This window comes from Scyliorhinus torazame, chromosome 2, assembly GCF_047496885.1.
Source record: "Scyliorhinus torazame isolate Kashiwa2021f chromosome 2, sScyTor2.1, whole genome shotgun sequence".
Classification (NCBI taxonomy): Eukaryota; Metazoa; Chordata; class Chondrichthyes; order Carcharhiniformes; family Scyliorhinidae; genus Scyliorhinus; species Scyliorhinus torazame.
Window position 1 is genome coordinate 184,317,084 of NC_092708.1, and position 7,966 is coordinate 184,325,049.

Below are 7,966 nucleotides of genomic sequence, written 5' to 3' on the forward strand. Positions count from 1 at the left end.
GTGTCCTGTGCAGAGTGTCAGTGTCCTGTGCAGAGTGTCAGTACCCTGTGGAGAGTGTCAGTGTCCTGTGCAGAGTGTCAGTGTCCTGTGCAGAGTGTCAGTGAACTGTGCAGAGTTTCCGTGTCCTGTGCAGAGTGCCAGATGTCCTGTGCAGGGTGTGAGTGACCTGTGCAGAGTGTCCGTGTCCTGTGCAAAGTGTCAGTGTCCTGTGCAGAGTGTCAAGACCCTGTGGAGAGTGTCCGTGTCCTGTGCCGAGTGTCCGTGTCCTGTGCAGAGTGTCAGTGTTCTGTGCCTAGTGTCCGTGTCCTGTGCAGAGTGTCAGAGTCCAGTGCCGAGTGTCCGTGTCCTGTGCAGAGTGTCCGTGTCCTGTGCAGAGTGTCAGTGTCATGTGCAGAGTGTCAGTGTCATGTGCAGAGTGTCAGTGTCATGTGCAGAGTGTCAGTGTCATGTGCAGAGTGTCACTGTCCTGTGCAGAGTGTCACTGTCCTGTGCAGAGTGTCCGTGTCCTGTGCAGAGTGCGAGTGTCCTGTGCAGTGTGTCCATGCCTTGTGCAGAGTGTCAGGACCCTGTGGAGAGTGTCAGTGTCCTATGTCGACTGTCATTGTCCTGTGCAGAGTGTCAGTGTCCTGTGCAGAGTGTCCGTGTCCTGTGCAGAGTGCGAGTGTCCTGTGCAGAGTGCGAGTGTCCTGTGCAGAGTGTCCATGTCTTGTGCAGAGTGTCAGGACCCTGTGGAGAGTGTCAGTGTCCTATGTCGACTGTCATTGTCCTGTGCAGGGTGTCCGTGTGCTGTGCAGAGTGTTAGTGTCCTGTGCAGAGTGTCAGTGTCCTGTGCAGAGTGTCAGTGTCCTGTGCAAAGTGCCAGTGTCCTGTGCAGAGTGTCAGTGTCCTGTGGAGAGTGTCATTGTCCTGTGCAGAGTGCCAGTGTCCTGTGCAGAGTGTCAGTGTCCTGTGGAGAGTGTCATTGTCCTCTGCCGAGAATGAGTGTCCTGTGCAGAGCGTGGGTGTCCTGTGCCGAGCGTGAGTGTCCTGTGCCGAGCGTGAGTGTCCTGTGCAGAGCGTCAGGGTCCTGTGCAGAGTGTCAGTGTCCTGTGCAGAGTGTCAGTGTCCTGTGCAGAGTGTGAGTGTCCTGTGCAGAGTGTGAGTGTCCTGTGCAGAGTGTGAGTGTCCTGTGCAGAGTGTGAGTGTCCTGTGCAGAGTGTCAGTATCCTGTGCAGTGTGTCAGTGTCCTGTGCAGAGTGTCCGTGTCCTGTGCAGAGTGCGAGTGTCCTGTGCAGAGGTCCATGTCTTGTGCAGAGTGTCAGGACCCTGTGGAGAGTGCGAGTGTCCTGCAAAGAGTCTCAGTGTCCTGTGCAGAGTGCGAGTGTCCTGTGCGAAGTGTGATGCACAATCAATAACTCTCGAGACAAAGGGGAGTCATATCTAATCGACTTTAATCAGCTAGAACTGTACCCAGCAGCTACGATACAAAAGGTGAAGGCTGCTGTGACGGCATCGGTTCTTATACCCCACCTCTCAGTGTGGGGCTATGTACATTAGCCAATGGTAGACCCCTAGGTCTAGCCAATGGTCATTCACTTCTCAGGTACTGCAATACCTGTTATTACCAGAGTGTCAGTGTCCTGTGCAGTGTCCTGTGCAGAGTGTGAGTGTCCTGTGCAGATGACAGTGTCCTGTGCAGAGTGTCAGTGTACTGTGCAGAATGTGAGTGTACTGTGCAGAGTGTCAGTGTCCTCTGCCAAGTGTCAGTGTCCTGTGCAGAGTGTGAGTGTCCTGTGCTGATGACAGTGTCCTGTGCAGAGTGTCAGTGTCCTGTGCAGAATGTGAGTGTACTGTGCATAGTGTCAATGTCCTGTGCAGAGTGTCAGTGTCCTCTGCCAAGTGTCAGTGTCCTGTGCAGAGTGCGAGTGTCCTGTGCAGAGTGTGAGTGTCCTGTGCAGAGTGTGAGAGTCCTGATCAGAGTGCGTGTTTCATGGACAGAGTGCGAGTGTCCTGTGCAGAGTGCGAGTGTCCTGTGCAGAGTGCCAGTGTCCTGTGCAGAGTGCGAGTGTCCTGTGCAGAGTGTGAGAGTCCCGGTCAGAGTGCATGTTTCCTGGACACAGTGTGAGTGTCCTGTGCAGAGTGTGAGTGTCCTGTGCAGAGTGACAGTGTCCAGTGCAGAGTGTGTGTCCTGTGCAAAGTGCGAGTGTCCTGTGCAGAGTGCGAGTGTCCTGTAAAGAGTGTCAGTGTCCTGTGCAGAGTGTCAGTGTCCTGTGCCAAGTGTCAGTGTCCAGTGCAGAGTGTGAGAGTCCTGTGCAGAGTGTGAGAGTCCTGGTCTGAGTGCGTGTTTCCGGGACAGAGTGCGAGTGTTCTGGGTGGAGTGTGAGTGTCCTGTGCCGTGTGTCAGTCTCCTGTCCAGTGTTTGAGTGTCCTTTGCAGGGTGCGAGTGTCCTTTGCTGCGTGTCAGTGTCCTGTGCAGAGTGTGAGTGTCCTGTGCAGAGTGTCAGTGTCCTGTGCAGAGTGCGAGTGTCCTGTGCAGAGGGTGAGTGTCCTGTGCAGAGGGTGAGTGTCCTGTGCAGAGGGTGAGTGTCCTGTGCAGAGGGTGAGTGTCCTGTGCAGAGTGTCAGTGTCCTGTGCAGAGTGTCAGTGTACTGTGCCAAGTGTCAGTGTCCTGTGCAGAGTGTCCTTGTCTTGTGCAGAGTGTCAGGACCCTGTGGAGAGTGTCAGTGTCCTATGTCGACTGTCATTGTCCTGTGCAGAGTGTCCGTGTCCTGTGCAGAGTGCGAGTGTCCTGTGCAGCGTGTCAGTGTACTGTGCCGAGTGTCCGTGTCCTGTGCCGAGTGTCCGTGTACTGTGCCGAGTGTCCGTGTCCTGTGCAGAGTGTGAGTGTCCTGTGCAGAGTGTCGGTGTCATGTGCAGAGTGTCGGTGTCCTGTGGAGAGTGTCAGTGTCCTGTGCAGAGTGCGAGTGTCCTGTGCAGAGTGCGAGTGTCCTGTGCAGTGTGCGAGTGTCCTGTGCAGAGTGCGAGTGTCCTGTGCAGAGTGCGAGTGTCCTGTGCAGAGTGCGAGTGTCCTGTGCAGAGTGTCAGTGTCCTGTGGAGAGTGTCAGTGTCCTCTGCCGAGCGTGAGTGTCCTGTGCCGAGCGTGAGTGTCCTGTGCCGAGCGTGAGTGTCCTGTGCCGAGCGTGAGTGTCCTGTGCAGAGTGTCCGTGACCTTTGCAGGGAGTGAGTGTCCTGTGCAGAGTGTGAGTGTCCTGTGCAGAGTGTGAGTGTCCTGTGCAGAGTGTGAGTGTCCTGTGCAGAGTGTCAGTATCCTGTGCAGTGTGTCAGTGTCCTGTGCAGAGTGTCCGTGGCCTGTGCAGAGTGCGAGTGTCCTGTGCAGAGGTCCATGTCTTGTGCAGAGTGTCAGGACCCTGTGGAGAGTGCGAGTGTCCTGCAAAGAGTCTCAGTGTCCTGTGCAGAGTGCGAGTGTCCTGTGCGAAGTGTGATGCACAATCAATAACTCTCGAGACAAAGGGGAGTCATATCTAATCGACTTTAATCAGCTAGAACTGTACCCAGCAGCTACGATACAAAAGGTGAAGGCTGCTGTGACGGCATCGGTTCTTATACCCCACCTCTCAGTGTGGGGCTATGTACATTAGCCAATGGTAGACCCCTAGGTCTAGCCAATGGTCATTCACTTCTCAGGTACTGCAATACCTGTTATTACCAGAGTGTCAGTGTCCTGTGCAGTGTCCTGTGCAGAGTGTGAGTGTCCTGTGCAGATGACAGTGTCCTGTGCAGAGTGTCAGTGTACTGTGCAGAATGTGAGTGTACTGTGCATAGTGTCAATGTCCTGTGCAGAGTGTCAGTGTCCTCTGCCAAGTGTCAGTGTCCTGTGCAGAGTGTGAGTGTCCTGTGCTGATGACAGTGTCCTGTGCAGAGTGTCAGTGTCCTGTGCAGAATGTGAGTGTACTGTGCATAGTGTCAATGTCCTGTGCAGAGTGTCAGTGTCCTCTGCCAAGTGTCAGTGTCCTGTGCAGAGTGCGAGTGTCCTGTGCAGAGTGTGAGTGTCCTGTGCAGAGTGTGAGAGTCCTGATCAGAGTGCGTGTTTCATGGACAGAGTGCAAGTGTCCTGTGCAGAGTGCGAGTGTCCTGTGCAGAGTGCCAGTGTCCTGTGCAGAGTGCGAGTGTCCTGTGCAGAGTGTGAGAGTCCCGGTCAGAGTGCATGTTTCCTGGACACAGTGTGAGTGTCCTGTGCAGAGTGTGAGTGTCCTGTGCAGAGTGACAGTGTCCAGTGCAGAATGTGTGTCCTGTGCAAAGTGCGAGTGTCCTGTGCAGAGTGCGAGTGTCCTGTAAAGAGTGTCAGTGTCCTGTGCAGAGTGTCAGTGTCCTGTGCCAAGTGTCAGTGTCCTGTGCAGAGTGTGAGAGTCCTGTGCAGAGTGTGAGAGTCCTGGTCTGAGTGCGTGTTTCCGGGACAGAGTGCGAGTGTTCTGGGTGGAGTGTGAGTGTCCTGTGCCGTGTGTCAGTCTCCTGTCCAGTGTTTGAGTGTCCTTTGCAGGGTGCGAGTGTCCTTTGCTGCGTGTCAGTGTCCTGTGCAGAGTGTGAGTGTCCTGTGCAGAGTGTCAGTGTCCTGTGCAGAGTGCGAGTGTCCTGTGCAGAGGGTGAGTGTCTTGTGCAGAGTGTCAGTGTCCTGTGCAGAGTGCGAGTGTCCTGTGCAGAGGGTGAGTGTCCTGTGCAGAGGGTGAGTGTCCTGTGCAGAGGGTGAGTGTCCTGTGCAGAGTGTCAGTGTCCTGTGCAGAGTGTCAGTGTACTGTGCCAAGTGTCAGTGTCCTGTGCAGAGTGTCCATGTCTTGTGCAGAGTGTCAGGACCCTGTGGAGAGTGTCAGTGTCCTATGTCGACTGTCATTGTCCTGTGCAGAGTGTCCGTGTCCTGTGCAGAGTGCGAGTGTCCTGTGCAGCGTGTCAGTGTAGTGTGCCGAGTGTCCGTGTCCTGTGCCGAGTGTCCGTGTACTGTGCCGAGTGTCCGTGTCCTGTGCAGAGTGTCAGTGTACTGTGCCAAGTGTCAGTGTCCTGTGCAGAGTGTCCATGTCTTGTGCAGAGTGTCAGGACCCTGTGGAGAGTGTCAGTGTCCTATGTCGACTGTCATTGTCCTGTGCAGAGTGTCCGTGTCCTGTGCAGAGTGCGAGTGTCCTGTGCAGCGTGTCAGTGTACTGTGCCGAGTGTCCGTGTCCTGTGCCGAGTGTCCGTGTACTGTGCCGAGTGTCCGTGTCCTGTGCAGAGTGTCGGTGTCATGTGCAGAGTGTCGGTGTCCTGTGGAGAGTGTCAGTGTCCTGTGCAGAGTGCGAGTGTCCTGTGCAGAGTGCGAGTGTCCTGTGCAGAGTGCGAGTGTCCTGTGCAGAGTGCGAGTGTCCTGTGCAGAGTGCGAGTGTCCTGTGCAGAGTGCGAGTGTCCTGTGCAGAGTGCGAGTGTCCTGTGCAGAGTGTCAGTGTCCTGTGCAGAGTGTCAGTGTCCTGTGGAGAGTGTCAGTGTCCTCTGCCGAGCGTGAGTGTCCTGTGCCGAGCGTGAGTGTCCTGTGCAGAGTCTCCGTGACCTTTGCAGGGAGTGAGTGTCCTGTGCAGAGTGTGAGTGTCCTGTGCAGAGTGTGAGTGTCCTGTGCAGAGTGTGAGTGTCCTGTGCAGAGTGTGAGTGTCCTGTGCAGAGTGTCAGTATCCTGTGCAGTGTGTCAGTGTCCTGTGCAGAGTGTCCGTGTCCTGTGCAGAGTGCGAGTGTCCTGTGCAGAGGTCCATGTCTTGTGCAGAGTGTCAGGACCCTGTGGAGAGTGCGAGTGTCCTGCAAAGAGTCTCAGTGTCCTGTGCAGAGTGCGAGTGTCCTGTGCGAAGTGTGATGCACAATCAATATCTCTCGAGACAAAGGGGAGTCATATCTAATCGACTTTAATCAGCTAGAACTGTACCCAGCAGCTACGATACAAAAGGTGAAGGCTGCTGTGACGGCATCGGTTCTTATACCCCACCTCTCAGTGTGGGGCTATGTACATTAGCCAATGGTAGACCCCTAGGTCTAGCCAATGGTCATTCACTTCTCAGGTACTGCAATACCTGTTATTACCAGAGTGTCAGTGTCCTGTGCAGTGTCCTGTGCAGAGTGTGAGTGTCCTGTGCAGATGACAGTGTCCTGTGCAGAGTGTCAGTGTACTGTGCAGAATGTGAGTGTACTGTGCATAGTGTCAATGTCCTGTGCAGAGTGTCAGTGTCCTCTGCCAAGTGTCAGTGTCCTGTGCAGAGTGTGAGTGTCCTGTGCTGATGACAGTGTCCTGTGCAGAGTGTCAGTGTCCTGTGCAGAATGTGAGTGTACTGTGCATAGTGTCAATGTCCTGTGCAGAGTGTCAGTGTCCTCTGCCAAGTGTCAGTGTCCTGTGCAGAGTGCGAGTGTCCTGTGCAGAGTGTGAGTGTCCTGTGCAGAGTGTGAGAGTCCTGATCAGAGTGCGTGTTTCATGGACAGAGTGCAAGTGTCCTGTGCAGAGTGCGAGTGTCCTGTGCAGAGTGCCAGTGTCCTGTGCAGAGTGCGAGTGTCCTGTGCAGAGTGTGAGAGTCCCGGTCAGAGTGCATGTTCCTGGACACAGTGTGAGTGTCCTGTGCAGAGTGTGAGTGTCCTGTGCAGAGTGACAGTGTCCAGTGCAGAGTGTGTGTCCTGTGCAAAGTGCGAGTGTCCTGTGCAGAGTGCGAGTGTCCTGTAAAGAGTGTCAGTGTCCTGTGCAGAGTGTCAGTGTCCTGTGCCAAGTGTCAGTGTCCTGTGCAGAGTGTGAGAGTCCTGTGCAGAGTGTGAGAGTCCTGGTCTGAGTGCGTGTTTCCGGGACAGAGTGCGAGTGTTCTGGGTGGAGTGTGAGTGTCCTGTGCCGTGTGTCAGTCTCCTGTCCAGTGTTTGAGTGTCCTTTGCAGGGTGCGAGTGTCCTTTGCTGCGTGTCAGTGTCCTGTGCAGAGTGTGAGTGTCCTGTGCAGAGTGTCAGTGTCCTGTGCAGAGTGCGAGTGTCCTGTGCAGAGGGTGAGTGTCTTGTGCAGAGTGTCAGTGTCCTGTGCAGAGTGCGAGTGTCCTGTGCAGAGGGTGAGTGTCCTGTGCAGAGGGTGAGTGTCCTGTGCAGAGGGTGAGTGTCCTGTGCAGAGTGTCAGTGTCCTGTGCAGAGTGTCAGTGTACTGTGCCAAGTGTCAGTGTCCTGTGCAGAGTGTCCATGTCTTGTGCAGAGTGTCAGGACCCTGTGGAGAGTGTCAGTGTCCTATGTCGACTGTCATTGTCCTGTGCAGAGTGTCCGTGTCCTGTGCAGAGTGCGAGTGTCCTGTGCAGCGTGTCAGTGTAGTGTGCCGAGTGTCCGTGTCCTGTGCCGAGTGTCCGTGTACTGTGCCGAGTGTCCGTGTCCTGTGCAGAGTGTCAGTGTACTGTGCCAAGTGTCAGTGTCCTGTGCAGAGTGTCCATGTCTTGTGCAGAGTGTCAGGACCCTGTGGAGAGTGTCAGTGTCCTATGTCGACTGTCATTGTCCTGTGCAGAGTGTCCGTGTCCTGTGCAGAGTGCGAGTGTCCTGTGCAGCGTGTCAGTGTACTGTGCCGAGTGTCCGTGTCCTGTGCCGAGTGTCCGTGTACTGTGCCGAGTGTCCGTGTCCTGTGCAGAGTGTCGGTGTCATGTGCAGAGTGTCGGTGTCCTGTGGAGAGTGTCAGTGTCCTGTGCAGAGTGCGAGTGTCCTGTGCAGAGTGCGAGTGTCCTGTGCAGAGTGCGAGTGTCCTGTGCAGAGTGCGAGTGTCCTGTGCAGAGTGCGAGTGTCCTGTGCAGAGTGCGAGTGTCCTGTGCAGAGTGCGAGTGTCCTGTGCAGAGTGTCAGTGTCCTGTGCAGAGTGTCAGTGTCCTGTGGAGAGTGTCAGTGTCCTCTGCCGAGCGTGAGTGTCCTGTGCCGAGCGTGAGTGTCCTGTGCAGAGTCTCCGTGACCTTTGCAGGGAGTGAGTGTCCTGTGCAGAGTGTGAGTG

The 7,966-nt window shown here is 55.3% G+C and overlaps 1 protein-coding gene across 1 annotated transcript in view; it reads left to right on the forward strand.

Annotated features, from left to right (window-relative positions):
* The window catches only part of LOC140407074 (ankyrin repeat and SOCS box protein 1-like), a 91,490-nt gene that overhangs the window by 49,934 nt on the left and 33,590 nt on the right, over positions 1–7,966 (forward strand). The gene's annotated exons all lie outside the window — the stretch shown is intronic.